The sequence below is a fragment of the Phaenicophaeus curvirostris genome, chromosome 6 (genome assembly GCF_032191515.1).
Source record: "Phaenicophaeus curvirostris isolate KB17595 chromosome 6, BPBGC_Pcur_1.0, whole genome shotgun sequence".
NCBI lineage: Eukaryota > Metazoa > Chordata > Aves > Cuculiformes > Cuculidae > Phaenicophaeus > Phaenicophaeus curvirostris.
In genome coordinates this window covers 55,645,141-55,664,557 of record NC_091397.1, presented here as the reverse complement: position 1 = coordinate 55,664,557, position 19,417 = coordinate 55,645,141, and positions in this window count along the sequence as shown.

Sequence of the window (19,417 nt, the reverse complement as noted above, 5' to 3'; positions counted from 1 at the left end):
CACAACGTGTCCCTCATTTATGAGTAAAGAACTGATCCTACCAGGAGTTATTTGTAGTGCCCAATGTTTCTGGGATGGACTGGTAATGGCCTGGAAGAGTAATTTTTTAATTACTGTTGCCAAGTCAGTAAATTTGCTACTTCTTTTCCTGAAAATTGCACAGATTTTCTTAAAGGCAAAGCCAGGGAGCTTCAATCCCAGTAGCAAAGCAACTCTGGTGGCAGTTGCGATGTTGTGGGGGAAGTGCTAGAAACAATGAGAGCTTTGCATGGCACATATGAAGGAGAAGAGTAAGAGGCAGAATGAACAGGAGGAGAAGAGCAAGCCTGGACAGTCTGTGCAGGGCATCGATCCAAAGCTCAGTTCCTTGCTCTGTAAAGTGTAGGAACTAAGTAAATTTTGAATTATAGGGCTATAAATCCATTGCTGGATTGTGGTGACTGTGTAAGGCCACTTTGAGCCTTGCTCTTACAGTTTATGATATCACCACAGTCCCCTGGTGGATTTACAGCCCTGTAATTTTTTACAGTAGTGAGCTTTTTATTTTTTTATTTATAACACTACATCACTGGAGATATTGATAACAGTCACCTACCTCTATCATATAGTTCCCTATTCTCCTGCATTTGGTTTTGTAGAAAAAAATAAAATCATTCTTTAGCAGCAGGTTGCCATAGGTTGGGAGGACAAAGGGGAAGCTCGTTTTCTGCCTATTTTTGTCTTTTTAAAGACTGTTTAATTTAGCAACTACTTACCCAGAAGCAGGAGGGTATAATGACTACCAATTTCACATCTCTGTATGACAAACAGCTGTATGACTCCCACGTTCCTATATTTCTTTTTTCCTTTCTTGCACCCTGCTGTATATTAATTTCTCAATTCCAGCGCATCCCACCGGCGTCTTGCACAGAATGTCACCACTGAGGGGACGTCAGTGTGGTGCATCACAGATGGACACCAGAGCTAAGCAAAAGGAAGGTTTTGGGCCTGATCCCACCCTCACACCATGCCATGGCTTTTGGTTGGCAACAGATGGATGCAATCGTTAATTTAATTAGTTGTGAATGTGGCAGGGAAGTAATCACAGCAAACGGGGATGAGCACGGTAGGCAGCTAATTTAAGTGTCATGTGCTAGGCTGCTGTGGCATCACAGCAATATTCTGCTCCACAGGTAACTCTGCCAATTACTTAGTGGAGATAAATAAATAAATATAAGCATCTAGCCATCAGCTCAGTTGGAAGATCTACCCATTGTACCCCAAGCACTGAGAGCAGAGGCATCACAGACTCAGCAGCGGTGCTGGGGAGCTGCTTGGGAGAGTTCAAAGTGTTTGAACAGAGAGCTAGGGAATACCTAGAAACTTTTGATTTTGATGGGATTAACTGACCTTGGCATTTAGAAAAACCCAGTGTCTCCATTAACAGCTTTCTGTACAGCTTTCAGTGATTTTACTGTGGGTCAAAAAGTATGACCAAGAGGAACTGAACCTCTGTCTCCACATGCAGACTAATGGGTGTATAATAGACTTATCTGCAGGGCTGTGATTGTAGATGAGAACAAACAATTGGAAAGGAGTTTTATTACGAGTGCTGAGTTATCTCCAATTCCAGTCCAGAAAATTACCATTGCAGTGTCATAGGATCAGTCACATGTGGGTATTTTTTGTTTCTATTTTTTTTTTTTATTATTGTAAACAAGTTGGTGGATGTGGCCATGATAATAATTCTGTCTTATTCTTCAGTCTGGGATGTGAAGAAATATGGTAAAAGATCTGTCTTGATACCTGTTTTGCCAAGACTCCTGAGATAGGAGTTTAGGAAACATCCCATTCCCTCCTCCCTGACACTAAATCCTCTGATCTACATAATAAGTTCATATTTTCAGGGTGTATTTTTAATTAAAATAGACCTAAACCCCTAAGCTGCCTAGACGTTAACAAGTGGATTTTAGCCAGTGCCCTCCTAAGCACTGGTCAATGCAAAACATTCTGCAATTTCACATGAAGAATTTTTTGTCAGATTTCTATATGTGCTGTCCTAGGTTAGGCTATAGGAGTGCAGCTCAGCATTTTCTACATTTTATTTATATGCAGACCTTCATTATTGGTAAAATAGCTAAATTAAGCTGTTATGCAGTTTACTTACCATTCTTCCTTGGGGCACACAGTGCTGTTATGCAAACATGAAGTAAGGGAAAAGCAGCTCAAAAGGATTTATTCAGCAATCTCTCAATTAAACCACATGGGGGCATGAGATGTTTATTTAAGAGAGCTTTTTAGACCCGTGACTGGGAACTATGTGGTGATGAGAAGCCTTGCTGGTAAACTGGGATCAGAACTGTCACTTGCTCTTTTATCTCTTTGCTTGCAATCAAAACTACTTAGCAAACAATTATTTCAAGTGACATTAACCTAAAATACAGGAACAAAAAAAAATACACGATGATCAGATTTTAAATATCTCTATTAGTTAACCTGGCCTTGAAATATATTTTTATGATGCTATTTTGGTGCCTCTGTAAAAAAAAAATCTGAAATCTTCCATATAGCCCTGCACATCTGCACAACTTAAATAACCTAAACATTTAAATTAAATGAGAAGGCGGCTGCTCTGAGATATAGCAACCTAGATTTGGAGTAAATCCATCTCATTAATTGCCTAGGTGACATTAATTTTTGTCATTCACTTGCAAGATGAATAATATGCTCTATACATTTCATCCCAGATCCAGCAAAGCACATAAAATCATAGTTAATGATGTTAAGTGCTTGAGTAGTTTTCCTTGAACACGGACCTTAAGCTGAGTACTTACCAAAGTGCATTCCCAAACACAGAGAAAGTGACATAATCAAACCTTTAATTAGTTTTAAAATGGAATTCAAAATGCAATGCAATTCTTTGCACTTTACATTGAAAAAAAATAATGCAGGCTCTGAGACTCTCCTGGGACAGAGATGACTAAACCTATTTATCTACTTTGGTTTCCAAAAGGAATGAAGGCTTATTGTTCTCTGCTGTTTTCTCCCCTAAATTTATATTGCTCCATCAACTGGTCTGTTTACTGCAGAAAATTTATATGAATGCTTCCAAATCTGTTATTTTATGGACTTTCTTATTTATAATTTGCACATTTTATTGGTATTTAGGAGGGTGGAATATTTTTACTTCTGTTTCTGTAACTTTATATCAAAGTAAAACCAAGCAGCGGTAACAGAATATAAACAAGTGTTCACAGTACCTGTAAGCTTGTTTGTTTTCAAAATAAGCTGAAAATCGGGGTTTTGTACTGCACATTTCTGATCCAAATATTTAATGCCCACACAGCTTAAAGGAATCATTAAGCGTTGTGGTTTGAGCTGTTGTGTGCTTTCCATTCAGCAGTTTTGGCATGTGCCTTTGATAGACCCACCTCTGTCCACACAAGATTGCTGCATGCAGGTGAATTCTGTGTCTAAGAAGAAACACTGTCCTGTTCCTCTCAGAGACAAAAAGCTGAGAAAAGCACCTCTGAATTCATAGAATCATAGAATAACCAGGTTGGAAGAGACCCACCGGATCATCGAGTCCAACCATTCCTATCAAACTCATTCAACTCATTTTCATATTCAACTCGTACTTCACCACAACATAGAGCACTTTGTTCTTTGGCTTTGGTCTAGACCCATTTTTGTGGTAAATATATTTCTACAGGGAGTCTAAATAATGCTCAGAGTCATAGCAGACAGAGGTAAAACTACTTCCAAACACAATGTAGCCGGTACAGCGCATCAGAACTTGTTCTTGAATTAGCAGACTACAGCTACCTTTTTCCTAAGCTACAAAACCCCCTTATTTCAAAGCCTAGGCTAAAATACTTTTTGTTTGCTTCAACAATTTAATCCTGACATCTTGCATTTTTAAGTGCTCTATCAAAGCTTGCTTGAAAATCCTTCTCAAGAAATGCTAAAAGAACGTGGAATCATAGAATCATAGAATAACCAGATTGGAAGAGACCCACCGGATCATCGAGTCCAACAAAAAAGCTCAGTTATCCCTTGATTATGTTCTCGTTCAGAATTAAAACACGAGCATACACAAGGAATTACAAGTAAATAAAGTGAAAAATGCTCACTGACACTAAATGTACAATTTCTCTCCCAAAAAACAAAGTCTGTAGTATGTTTGTGTGTGTTTCTTTTATATTCCATAATGAGTCTGTTCCTTGCTAGCAATGCAGCTCTTGCATGTATTAATCTCTAAAGCTATCAGCTCATCTGCACGCTCTCTAAAATGGATGAGGCAAAGAACACGGTGTCAGATACTGATTTCTGGTAAGTTTTTTCTGATCCACTAATGCATGAAATATACCTGAATTTACTATTCACATAATTTTTTTATGGAACACTATTAAGCCAATTTGGTTGCTAACCACTGTAACCTTTTTAGTAAGTTACAGCACGGTGAGATCACTATTCCTGGATGTGATCTGCTGTATCATGCATTACATGCTGATGCCATGACATCCTTGCATGAAGGAGGAGAACAAAGTTAATTTGGGTGGGTTTTGTTTTATTTTTAAAAGATTGCTTGTTCTTAAATGGAGAACCGATTGGTGCGAATGATTTAATATCTCTCTGCCTCAAAAGCAACGAAATCTTAGTTGAGGATCAAACAGTCCCTCTAAGTTGGCTACCACCTTCCTGACTTCATATTGTTTTTAAATGAAACATCTGACATATTCTCCAGCTGCGATGTTGTTTTCTTCATCTTGACAGAGTAATTCAGAATTTACTGAAAAACAAGTTGAATGGAAGAGGGATTTTTTTTTTTCCTTCTCTGCAGACATCTGGAGCTTTCTTTCAAAGCTGATGTGATCTTTCATCTGGACAAAAAAGGCTTTGATCCAGACTGTACGATCCCCCTATCTCCCAGTTAATCGGTGTTAGCGAGGTAGGTTTGACAGTCCCTAATGCAGTCTCTGGGATGCCTTACTCTGTTAAGACCTGTCTATTGTGGCTCAGTCAGCGCAGACATCACCTTTCTCTCATTTGACTTCTGCCCTGCTGGGCATGGTTACAGGTTTTATTTGCTTTCATTATTTTCTAGTGTAAAACCATTAAATGCCAACAAAGAAAAACACTTGAAACCAAACAAAATTTATCTCTTACAGATATTCCTGATAAGCTTTTATTTTCACAAAACCTCATAGATAAGAGAAGGAGAAAGAGGGATTGCATCAAAAATTTCGGTTTTTGAAAACTTGCCCACTTTTGCGGGTGATGGCGTCTGTTTTCCTGTAATGTATTCATTAATTGAAACAATAAAAGCAAATATCTTTGCTCTTACCATCTGTACATCAGCTATACACTGTGCATATCAAAGTACTATTTTCTAAATAAAGTGCTGATTTTGAATCCAAATTTTAGCATCACTAATTTAAACAATATCTGTGCCACTCTTCATGGTAGGACACAGTGGGATAAAGTGAATCTTATCTTCTGTGCTGTGTAGCAGTTGGCATTGAGGGTAATAATTTGGCAAAGGGATCTTACTGTGTGGGGATTTTTCTCAAGCTCCTCTAATAATGTAGATTGTGCACAGTGAATGAACAGAGCCCTCACAACCACACCACTACCAGAATGAGAGAAGAGACGGGAAATAAATGCATAAAATTAATTTCCTTTTCTCCTTTAGGGGCACTACAAAAACCCTTGTCACTGCTCCATCAGGGCACACTGCAACTTCGTGTTCCCATACCTAAACTTCAAGGAGCAGTACATCTAATGAGCGAAAAAACTGGATAGTTCTTACAATTTCCTGGGTGAATAGTCCAAGTTTCTACAGCTGAAAAACTCCATGCTTGGTAATCCATCCCTTTTCCAATGGAACTAATTACTTTTGCTCTCAGGCAGTCCAACAATTTCAAATATCCGTATTTTAAAAATCATGTGCCTAAAACTATATGATTTTTTCCTACAACACCTATCAGTATCATAAAATGTTATGCTTCTACTTAGACCCTGTCTACTTCTATACCTTTGCAACTACAACTTCAACAGAAAATGCAGTTGTCTCTCTTGTCTGTGAGAGAGAATCAATATCTCCCGATGGAAAAACATAGGAGAAAAGGATTCTTAAGTAAGTGATCCAATCAGATGCTGACATATTCCTGAGGATCTGTAGATGCTGACAGCTTGCCAGCTATTCTTTAAGGTACAGGAAACAGTATGATAGAGAACAGCTATGAAGTATCATGCTGAGCTGTTGCAGAATTGCTTTGGTTGCCGGCAGACAGTTCCCCAACCCAAAAGCTGTTGGCCGGTTCCGTTACTGAAAGCGTCTCTGACTCCACATTAACTGAACTTTACAGAACTGCATTTTGGAAAGAGTATAGAATCTTCCCGGTGTGTTTATTGTCTGTTAAGCTAGGGGATAAGCTTAGTCATGGCCCCGTCGTCTGATCGCAAGAGTATATATGAATTTCAATATTGAAAATATTAAAGATGAAAGTAGAGATTCTTCATTCCCTAGACATAAAAAAGCACAAAGCAAAAATCATTATTAGCTGATATGTTTGAGAAACTCTGTGACAGCTATAACCCTGCAGCTGTTATTGAGTTTGGCAGTTAGAGGTTTAATATTGATTAGAAACTGATATACCACTAACATGCACATATGCATTTCTCTCAGAATACATGACTCATCTTTTTTCTATAGGTTCATCTCTAGAGCAAAGATCTCGGAGTTCAATGAGCTACTCAGTAGGAGGTTCTGCATCCCACAGCTTTTTTTTTTAGCACAAAAAATTGATGGAAAGGCAATGCTTTTGAACTACAGTGAACATATATATCTGCAGAGTATAAAGTTTGGCCATAAGTAGGAAGCTCAGGTTTGTGGGGAAAAAAAGGAAGAAGCCTATAACAATCATTTTTCAAGATGGAAACACCCCCCCCCCCCCACCTACCTTTGTGTGTAATAAGAATAGAAGCCAGAATGTAAATGGAGACACTGCCTTATAGTTACTCTGGCTAATCAGGACTGTTAAAAGAGCTAGTCCTCTACTCAGCAAAGAAGAGCTATTTAAGTTTCAAACCCCTTCTCACAAGTAAACCTGACATGCCCAAGTTTAAACTATCTGGAACAAATACATCAGAGGGCACTGAGATTGTTCAGCCATGGGTGACCTGGAGGTTTTGAGGAGATGGGAAGACACACACGGATCCAAGTGTCTAAATGCTTCTGTGAGGTCAGAACCATGCTGGGGTTCATGATCCAGTGCCTGAAGTGGCTCACAGGGCTTGGCCTGCCCTGGTCTGATCTGTTATCCATGCTAGGAGTTTCTGCTTTTCTGGACTGGAGCACCTGGTCTCCCTGCACATGAGATTCACAGCCTTCAATTTATATTCCCAGATGCAGAAATGAAGGGCTTGAGGATCGTTACTCCACTTCTGCAGCTGTGAGTAGCTGCTCTGGAGCCTGAAGAAGAAAACATACATAACCGAGTGCATTAAGCATCCATTGCATAGTGATTCCCTCTCATTTTGAACTAGAGATTTTTATTCTATTGTTTTTTAGGGTTGCAATAATTTATTTTTAGCACAGTAGTGTTAATTTTTCCATTGTCTGACTTCTCTAGGAAAGTGTACCAAATGTAGTTATCATTCTCTGGCATCCTGAGACAAGTGCCTGGCTGTTTCTACATTACTACTGGAATCTGAAACCAATGGGAGATTTGTGGCAGTTGCTGAGTTACATAAATAAGCTCTAAATCCCGTGCATGAACTTAGGGTTTTTCACACGTCTAAGCACCTAGGGTTGATTCAAAGCAACTTTGATGGAATAACCATATTTTATGCATTAGACTTGAAAGGCATTTGAATAAATTCCAGTTCAGCATTTAGATCTGGCATTTTCAAGATCTAGTCTTAGCTCACTTCCTTTCAAGAAAATTGGGACTGTGCTTTACCCAGCTTTTCAAGCATTTCCAGAGAAATAACTCTGGTGAAAACAAATCTGGTTAAAGAATGTATTCACATTCTTTACTTATTCATAGTTTCAGCAACAAACCCTGGCAGTTTATCTTTAACCTCTTCAGGGCTGAATATATCAGAAAGTTCAGTCACGCCCAAGGAGTTCCATTTACTTTTCTCTAACATTTTTGACTGGCATAAATGCAATCTCACTAGGGAAGACTGGGATGCAGAGGGACGTAGCATCTATTGTTCACTTGTGCTATATGTTGGGATAATCTGTGAAGCCCTAGTGGAGTTGTAACTCTGAACAAGCTGATCAGAAGCATTAAGGAAATTAATATAAAGCTCCATTATGACTTAAGGGAATGTAACTAAACAAACAAGGCTACACTGAGCAATAAATGTGAGTCTCAGACTCTAGGACTTTCCTAACTACTCTAATTAATTGCTACAAAAGATTCATTTCATAATACAGCATGGATATCAAAGGGAATGGCTTAGTGATTTAAGTGTTATGCGTCTCCCTGGGAGATGCAGGTTGAGTTCTTCATGCAGCTGTTGTCAACCTTCCGAAATATAATAGTTAAAATGAATTTCTTGTACTTTACTGCTGGAGTTTCTAAGAAATAAAGACCTCAGCCATTCTTCTGCTGAAATCAGTGGCAGGGTTCTAAACCATTTTTTTTTTTTGTAAATTTAAAACCATGTGTTCACACACAAAATAACCACGCCAAACTCAGCTCTCCAGCAGTGGTCCAGCTATACATGGTGACACGAGCTCCATACAGCTCCTTTACAAAGTCATAAATTGGATGTATAATTAGCTGATATAGACAACGTTGGTTTCTGAGTCAAGGTGTGGCAGGAAGATGATTTAGTGTGCTTGGAAGTACAGCAGAGAAGAATCCTAGCTAGGCTAATGAAATTTCTTGTGAAATATGTTAGAGGGGGTGACTGTAGTAGACTGCCTTTGCATAGACTCTCCTTTGGTCACGACTTCAATTCTGCCCTCGTCCAGAAAAGAAAAGTAAGATGGGGCTCCCTGGAGGAGTTTGAACCTAGTGAGCACTTCACTTTTGGACTAAATCAAAGGAGTTTTAGGACACATTTTTTTATATGCTGCTCTGCTGCTGCATATAAACCTGGATATAGGATTCTAAATTGGAACTTTCAGGTTAGAGGACAGAGCAGTTGTCTGAGACCTCAGGCGTACAGGATGGGACTTGTACCAGGTAACATTATTTCCTTCCAGTTTAGTTGTCTGAGGTTGTTGGCTTGGCTCCCTTCATAACTAGAAGAGAAAAATATACGCTTTTCAGGTGCAATATCTGACTTCAAGACTTGCATTTTAGGAGAAGGTGGATGGAACCCAGATTGTCTCCGGAGTAACATTACTTTTGGTTGCATGAATCACAACTGCAATCAATCTGTTGCTTTAAACAGTTGCCAGTATTGCCTTTCAGTACCACAACTGAGCCTGTGGTATCTACATGAATGGTTTTAGTGACAGCAAATATAAGACAACATGACTTTGATTAGTCCCAGTGAAGGAGAAGAAGCCAAGTCACATAATTTTATATTTGCAAGACCATGCACATAGGAAGTGTGCTGATAGCTCAGCTGATGTGTGATGCCCTAACTGTGCATCTGAGCCCAAAGGGTCATCAGCCAGGCCTGTTAATCACCTCAGTGAAGAACTGTCGAGCAGAACAATGTCCCTCTACTTGTAGATCTTGGCTGAAGCTGTTCTTATTTGATGACTGACCTAATCTTTCCTCTCCAAAAACTTGTGAATGGAATCCAATAATTATTCTTGGTTTATTTTGACAAATGTTTCCATTGCTTCCCCCTCATTCAATATTTATCTACATGAGCCAAGTTGGAGGCTTATGTTTTAAAGAAAATTAATGGTAAAATAAGACTCTGCATTCAGAATTAGAAATCTAACTAGGTGACCTGATTTTTAAAAATGCCAATTGCCCTGAAAAGACTTCCAGCTCTAGAGACCATTAAAAAAAAATCTTAGCTTTATATCTGTTATTGCAATTATTATTTATGGTATGTATTGCAGTAGTACCCTGGCAACAAAGACCCATTTTGTGAGGCTCTGTATGACCACAGAGACGAAAGTTACACAGATTAAAATTCCAACTGCCTGCTCCCTGGTGGAAAAAAAAAAATCAAAATATGTATGACTTGCACAACCACTCCCTGTTTGGAAGATAACTGTCAGCTATTCAGGTGTTCTACTTTTAAAATGAGTAAGTCAACCAGCAGCCTTCACAGGGGAGAAGAAGAGCCAATAAATTCTGTCCTGTCCACCCCTCTGGACATTGGTTAGAGACCTTCTATGTTGTTCTCCACCCCTGGGCATGTCGCATGCTCGCTCAGTATGAGCTCAGCCAGCTTTCTCCACGCAGCACTAATGGCTTTGCCTGAAGTGACAGGTCCTCTTATTTGTGGCTGGGTTTGTGCCTTTCACGCCTGATCGAAAATGTTTACAAAGGTGCAGTCAGGGGATGAAGGTGGGGGAAGCAGAAGAAAAGAAACCCAATTTTGTCTGGAAACAGTTTCAGAGCTTAATTAGTAAGGAGGGGGGTGGGAAGGTGGGCTGAACAGGTGGTGTATTATTCTGCCAGGGAGCTTCAAAAAGGGAGGGAGTGCGTATTGTTAGCTTGCTGCAGAATGAAAAATGAGAAGTTTGACAGTACCTGGGTACCTCAGGGCAGGTGAGCTGCCGAAGTAAGGTCAGAGGTGTACAGACACACGCATACAAAAAATCTACATGGGAAAACCCAGATTTTCTTCTTTTGCCCACAAGGGAACAGATCCCAGCTCTGCATTGGAGACTTACGTGGATTCATATTCATTACATTACCAGTAGCCACATTTAACAGGGATTCCCAAAGGAGCAGGAAAATGATAGCCTCGAAGAAAGCTGCCACATTTCAAACTCTCCAGCTGTGCCTTGCCACCATTGCTACATTCCACTGCCAAATGCAGTAATCTATTAATTTGTCTTTTTTATCCACAAAAAATGTTAATTTGCAGAATGAAGAGAAGAATAGGAAAGGACTAACGTGCTTAGAAAAGGAATATCTACATTTTCTTTTAACTGCTTTATAACTATTTCTCTGGTGCTGTAGATGTTATTTGTGTTCATAAAATCATTATTATTTTGCTTTAGACGCTTAAAAGAAAGCAGGGCTGCTAACAGATAGAGCATTCCAGCTTATGAGTCATTCTAAAGAGATGGTAGCCCAGCAAGACTACTACAGTGTTTGAATAAATAGAGAATGAATTATGAATGGTAATAATTTTTTTTTGGTTTATTTAAGTACTGAGCATATGCCATGAAAGAATAATAGATATTGCAGTTGTTTCAAAAAAGTTATGTTGCTTTGGGTGAAACTGTGTACTTAAACATCCATTCCAGCAGGGCAGACTAGGATCCATACATCGTTTCACTGAAATTACTAGAGTAATACAAAGTCCTTATAAGTTCTCTGAGACCAAAGGGAAAAACAAAATGTTATTCCTAGTTAAATATTTGTCCTTCTCTCTGCATTGTTGCTGAAAACATCATGCAGAGCTATCTGTGGGACCATTGAAAGAATTGACTTTTGCAGGCTGAAAAACATGCACATAATAGTCTTACTCATGGTTTGGTTCTATTTCACAGTGTTTACATTTTCAGTCTAAGGGAAACAAATTGCACTGCATATATTTTGTTTTAATGGCATTTCTTAAGGCAGGAGATTATACGCGCAGCTTCCCGTAAATGTTTCTGTACCTTGTGAGGCACCAGCTTGGTGGAGTCCAAGGCTTTCTTACATTACAGTTTATAAGGAAATTCAGAGCTATAACTGATACGCAGAATAAGACTTTTCTAATTCAAAGAGGTTTGCGGCTTTGGCGTTGAAAGGAATAAACACACTGCTCAAGTGAGAGTAGTTCATATCCTGGAGTATCTGCCAGCAAATCAGCAGGTAGAACACTTTCATGTGCTCTTTTGTGAAACCAAACATTTATAATGTTGACTAATTCTGATATCTTCTCCCTGCTACTTAATGGTTCCTAATTTTATGGGCTACTTATTGAAGCAAAATTCTCCATTATTTTTTAAAATGTCTCTACTTTTTAAAGCCAGGGGCTGTCTTTTCAAAACTACACTTGCTTGGACAAAAGGCTCTTGCTCTGTTGACAAAATGCAGGCAAAGCGTTCACAGAAGGAAATAATCAGCACGAGCTTCCAGGAGGAAAAGGTACATTTTGTACCTTGCTGGTAGAAAACAAACTAGATGGAGTGAAAAGTAGAGCTCCGTGGAGACTCTACCCGTTTTGTTCTGCACAAAGGTGATGCAGATGAAGAGTTTGAGAGGAGAAAGGGTCACTCCTGTGGTCTCTGTCCTGGTACCCCTGGCACCATGGGTCAGAGGAGAGAGCGTGCTGTCCCTGCTGCATGCTGCCTGGGGCTTGGCATCTGGGTGGCATCTATAAACAAGGACATCAAGTGTCCTTCATCTGCTCTTGTGAGCAGGCAGAAGTTGTTTTGCTGTGTGTCAAGGGCAAGGCTGGTGTTGTGGCAGGCATCACAGGACTTAGTCAACACCGAATTCTCAGAATATCTCTTAGGTTCCCTGGCTGGTAATGAATCTCAGCAGGTAATTTCAATATCTCATTGATCTTTCTCACTGAACACGTTTCCCTTTATTTCGCTTCAGGGTTTCTTCTGTTCACGTTTTGCTATTCCTTTTCCTTGCTTCCATACTGAAAATAACAATCTCCTGGCTTTCCAAGTTTGTTTACTGCTAGTATTTAGGGACTGTGGACCAAAGTCTACTTTTACTCACAAGCCTTTCATAATGCCCCTGGTTTTGGTCGCAGCATGCAGGATTTACACCAGTGTAAATGAAATCAGTATGTGACCCTTGACAGGAGCTCCTTAGTGGTCTTTTCTCTAGGCTGTGTAAATTAATTTTTCTTGGGTCTCCTCTCAGGACAGCATAAATTATGAGGTAAAAGCCTGTAATTCACTGCTAGACAAGCAGCAGTAACTCCCTCTCTACCACTTTCCTGCCAAAATTATGGGAGAATAGCTGGTGATCTAAGCTCATATTTGCATGGCATGAACAAGAACAAGACAGAAAAATTACTCAGGTGGCACAGAAGACATACCACTGCCTTGCTTCTAAGCTGGGCACATGCATTGGAGAGCAAAGAGGTACTGTCTGTGCTCTCTTTCTTCTTCTTGGTCTCTTTTAATGTGCAAAAGGAACTATATTTCTGTCACATAGAAATGTTGTGCTGATGAATGCACAAAATATTGTACTGGGTGTTCCTGGTTGCTGAAATTACATCATTAAGCCTTCTTTTCCCCTCCTCCCTTCTTCTTTTATTCAAGCACTCTCTGTGTAAATATTAACTGTAGCTATCAAGAGCCAGAGGAGAGTTTCAAGAGACCTGGCCATCCAATGTCAACCCTTTAAATCATGATAATATTTCTTCCTGTGCTGTATTTTAAGGTTATGCCTGTGCTGGCCCCACACAGAGAGTGCTGCCTGATGGAAGCCTAAAAAAACCATAAAGCTCATCTTTCCTTGTGGTCCGAAGGCTACATCGGCAGACACTGAGACTGCATGTGACTCCCTCTGGCTTCTTACCAGCCATGCATCGGCCACATCCTCAGAAAAACTGGGGTGGCTCAGATATCAAAGAACAGATCTTGAACCCTGCAAGCCCACTCCCCATTTCATGGCAACAATATCACTGCGTGGACTGCTGAACCAGATGGTCAAAGCGAAGAGGCTGGCAGGTGACTCTGCTGGCTGACACGCTGCCTGTTGTGTTGAAGTCAGACTGACCCAGCTGGCTGAAGATGCTTCTGGCTTCCAGCACCAATCCAGTAATTCCTTGTATTATGCAGGTGGAGATTACAGCAGCTGGATTTTCCAGTTGTTTTGGCAACTGCTCGGCTCCATTTCTGTCTGCTAATGTATCACCGTGCTTTCAAAATTTAACCTTCTTTATTTGCTTCCCAATATAAAAGTAGTATTATAAACTTCCTCATATTTGGCAACCACTGAAGGTTTTCATGTTGAGATTCAGCCCTCACTCTCTGCTGAATTGTGAGAGTGAGTTACTACCTTGTAAGTAACTCACAGGTATTTATTATCCTGTGTATAAAGGTCAGGTTTTAATGTTCTGTGTGATATATGGACATGGCTCAAGATCAGGCAGCCTTGAATGATAGATCCTAAATTATGATCCAGTGGAAGAGGAAAGAAATGAGAAATCACAACTTTTGTAAAACAAGCCTGAAAAAGCACTTGCACATATGAGAGCTGGTGGTGGAAATCTACCAGTTTCAGAGGCTGGTTTGCTAAGCTATATTATTTCAGCTCATGGAGCCCAGCACAGAGAACGGAGATGAAATTTTTAAAAGCCAGACTCATGTTTGTGCTTGCTTTCTGCTAAAGTCTCTTGCAGAGGAAAGATCCAGCATTAATAGATAGCAGGGCTGATAACACACCCTAAAAGGAGAATCAGAGAATCTCAAACACCTTTCTGAGTGAGTCTTGGCATTCCCACACCTGCAGGGCAACCTTACCTACACGTATGCAACAGAGTTGTCCCAGGGATCTTGCTCCCTTATGAACGTGCCTAATTTTCAGGCATTTTTCTGTTGAGTGTGTTTATAACTGGAGTGCCTTTGTGGATCTTCCTGGAAATGAGCACTGTGTGATACAATTTTCAAGAAGAACTCAGATCCTAGGGCCTTGTTGAAGGGCTGAGAAGGATGTTGAGGTGGCAGAAGAGCAGCAGTGGCACTTCTCCATCTCTGCCTCCTGCCTTCCCACAGGGAGGCAGGGTTGTGGTTTCAAGAGGTGAATGAGAAATGCCACTTTCAAGGGCTGATGTAGGACTAAAGTATAGAACATCTCTTGGACTCCATCAGGTTGGCAGTTCCTGTAGGGACCTCTGCCAACAGCACACTGCAGAACGTGCTAGGACATTGCAGGGAGAAAAAGGTGAAACCTGGCTCAAAGCTGCCTTCTTTACTCTCCTCTTGAGCTGTTCTAAGACAGAGTTTCACGGAATTGAAGATTTGGCCACATATTTGGCCAATATTTTACATAGGCAGCCTATTTCGTCCTCAAAAAGCTCTAGAAATATAAGTAAGGAATTTTATGTGATTTTATATCTGAGGAGGAGGACAACGGAACTTCTGATATTCTATTCATCTGCCTTTAATCTTGGTGACAATTAGCTCAAAACTTGCTCAGGAAGTTGCAGTTTTGGGTGTCGTGCCCTGACTTTATTCAGAAATCAAAGACCTAAGAGATGTTGGTTAAATACAGCTGTTGTAGGTTGGCTTTCTGGAAGAAAATATGGAATTGGAGAACAATGTCATCCATGAGGTGTTTTAACCTGCAGCTCTCTTGGTTCCCCCGTCTTCTGCTACTTGAGAACTGGAATTTTGTTTGGTTATTTATGCCAGGGCTGTAATCAGTAAAGTGCAGAAGTGCATAATGGATATAAGACTGGGTAAAATTTTATTCACTTTGGGAGCTGGGGCTTAAGTGCAAAACAGAGTAGCAATAATTTTAGTGACTTTCAAGTCTTAATGTAGATTTTTGCTACTGCGCTTTCTCTGTCCTGTTAGTAGTGATGGGGTTAGTCTGCATTCATACTGCCGTGAGGGAGAATAGAGTTTCATGTGATTCTGTCTACTGTTGGGAAAGTACGTTCTTTAGAAAAAGAATAACATGATCAAATGTGGGGCCAATGTTTCATTGGAATAGTCCAAGAACTGTTATAATTGTTAATAGAAAAAAAATCAACTTACTCTGCCATGCATATGGAAATATGCCTTTCTTTTAAAGTGCAGAAGGAAATTACAATAGTGATATTGGTCATTTAGACAGGGAAATTTTAGCTGCTTACAGAAAATGGAGGCTCCCTGCCTCTTTCATTTTGGATACATTTTACAGATGTTGATTTTAGTCTCAAATATTGTTATTTAGATTTGATTTATGGTTATGATACTTCTGAAACAGTAAAAAAATCAGAACTGAAAGTTCTTAAAAAGTAATTCCTTGCTGGTTCTTAAGTAAAAAATAATTTTTGTAAATACAATAGAGATTAGATATACCATAGGAATGACGGTTTTCCAGTGCTGAAAAGTTAACTGTTTATAACCGACTGCTGTATACATGGGTTTTAAATCAGTTTCTTTATCTACATGGACATTTTTTATATAGCATCACTAACAGCTGACTTAGGTTATATTCTAGATTTTCTAAGTGAATAATTGTATTTTATATTGTTCATTATGCAGCCAGTTTACAAAAAAATTCTACTATTTCTCCCAGACTGGTCTGAGAATTCAAAATAAGAAAGTGTTCATAATAGCCCCAACATTTCAAAATCAGACTATATTTGATGAAAACAAAGCAGGACATTCTTGAGTCCCAACATTTTGATTTTTCTTTTAAATCAAGTTGATTTTTCTTTTTCTGGCTCCACTTGGATGTCATATTTCGAGTTTTATTTAGCATTTCATCTGAATTGTAGTGTGGATTTCTATGAGTGAGTCCATACCTCTCACTATATATTGGAAGCATCTGACTCTCTTGATGCCAGTTAATAGATGTGGAGTTTTCATAGGGGTGATAATTTAGCAAAGGCGTCCAGCCTTCAGAGAGAAGCAGGAATATAGAACACCCAAAAGACAACTCTAATCAAAGATTGCAGCAATTAGCTGAGCCCCTATTAATTTAAACTGACTCAAAATCACTTGTTTGCTTTTGATTTGAAAAAAAAAACAGCCCTCAACATTCCATGCAAATTGCCCTGGCCAAACTACACACTTTGTTTGAATTTTCCTGTCAAACCGTTGTTGAAAAGTTAAAAAATAAATGGACCCAACTGCTCTCTTTCCTCTTCTAGACCCCAAGTGAACAGGCAAAACTCACTTCTAGTAGCAACTTTATGGTCCTGATCTGATCATCTTTTTTTTAAAAAAACTGTCATCCTTAGAGCTACGCTGACACACCAGAGAAAGACTTTGCTGGGCGTAGGGCACTGAGGGCTGGGAAATGCCTTTCTGCTTCTGCTGCCAACCCTAGTCTGGTTGTCTCGTTATTTATTCATTGGCATCAAAAGTGTTTCTCTGCAGCATGAAACACATAATGGAGACAGGCTTGAAAGTAAATAGCTTTCTGCACTTGCTAGTACACCCAGGCAACATCATTAGATCATGTTTATCGAATTTGTTCATTGCAATCTGTTATCTAAAACAGAGAAATATTTGAGTGAACGGCGTGTAAAGGAGTTTGGAATCATCAGAAATACCTTCTCTCCTCACAGAATCAGAAAATTATTTTGAAAATAAAACCAAAAAGAAAAAAACCCAAATGAATTGCAACTCTTTTATGTAACTCTAGCTTCCAGAAAGCATTTTTGTGTGTTCTGTGTCTCAGGTTTTACGGACTGTTGCATTAACTGAGAAATGAAATCCAAGCCTTAGCTGTGCTCTCATTTTAGTAGTGTGATGTAGTGATAATTTCATGAGGGCTCTAATAATCACATGAGATTAAAAAAAACCCATCTAAATGGTGGAGGTGAAAATGTTCTAGCCCAGTGCTATTACACAGGTTTTATACTTTTTTTCTGCCTCTTCCATAATAGGATATTTTGCAAATTCTTCTCTCAGCAGGTTTTGAACATGAACTTGCATTACTACACTTACAAAATAATAAACAGCTTTGGGTTATAAAATCTCTTAAATTGTTTTCCACAGAAGGGATTTGCATGCTGACTCATTCCTGCTATATTTATAACCTACTGCCAAACCACTGCAACTGCAGGATTTCTAATAAAGCTATGGAAATTACATGCATTGCAATGGGAGTTGAATACATTTACATTTGTAGTATTTTACCATTTCAAAATTTATGGCAGATTACCTTGTTTGTGCATGTCTGGACTTTAATGGTTATTTTTTGTAGCAGAAAATAGTACTTTATGGTGTTATTCCCAGTAGAAGGTTTTTATGGATCCACCATATGGAGTATTACATAAAACTAAACTTGTATCAGCAGTGATTTTATGTAAAGTAAGACAGTGAACATTACCAAGAATTAGTGATTACAGAAAATGACAGAAAACTTGAAATTTTATGGATGTGATTTTTTTCCCAATTATTTTTAGCTTGTATTAATAGCAGTCCAAATACTGGGGTTTTTTTTCATGCAGGAAAAATCTTCATTGTCTGCAGCAAAGCCTGGGTATTTCAAACAAATAACATTTACTGCAGCTGACCTTCCATCCTCATCACTTCCCTTCAAGGTACCCTTCATGGAGTTGGGATGTTTGGCACAACAGAGAGACAGGTGGTGATTTATGCAGAAGACTCAGGAAATCTGAAGTCTTCCCAAACACCTATCTATGTCAGTTCACATATTGTAATCACAGCTACTTTCTTCAGCATTTTACCTCTGCCTTCCTATAAGTGGAAGGAGTAGACTTCTGCTAGCAAAAAGCACAGGCAGGAAATTTTCACAATTCTATAGGAGAAAATGAAAATGGACGAAGTTATTCTCATGGAAATACGTGTTTGCATAAGTATTGACATCAGGAGACTCTACACAGATTTCTCAAAGAGCACCTGGTGGATTTAGGAGGTGTTCACCCAGCAAAAAGAAATGTGCCATGAAAAGTAGGTAACGGGTCACACTGGGAGAGCAGCAGATGGTGGATCCATGAAGCAATTGTCACTGCCAAGAGCCTGGCATGTTCTGCAGGCTGAAATGTATCTGCCTCACTAGTGAAGCAAGCATTTGGGTAGGAAATATCTATGAAAATCTATATATGCTTGCAAATGAGTTGTAAACACGCTGCAAGGTTTATATCTGGAACGTGAAGAAGAAGATGGGAAGAAGACACAGCTGTAGGTATCTAATCTTGCTTCTTTTGCTGCTTCTGATCCTGGCAGGAACTCCTGGGCAGCTCAAAACATGTTTTGACCCCAAGGCATGGTGCATCAGGGATGGTGACCTGAGTAACCACTGCTTCTCTACACTTTCCCAATCCCTACAGTGCAGCTCGCTCATTACACTGAACCGTTTTCATAAAATCATAGAATAACCAGGTTGGAAGAGACCCACCGGATCATCGAGTCCAACCATTCCTATCAAACACTAACCCATGCCCCTTAGCACCTCGTCCACCCGTGCCTTAAACCCCCCCAGGGAAGGTGACTCAACCCCCTCCCTGGGCAGCCTCTGCCAGGGACCAATGACCCTTTCCGTGAAAAATTTTTTTTTGGGAATGAGGGTATAAGGCCAGATCTGCCCAATGGGGAATTCACTCCTAAAGGGAACTGTGAGTTTTCTGTCTGTAAAAAACAGCCGAATCATAAAGAGCAGTCCATCCCTTAGGTCCGGATAACCATTTCTGT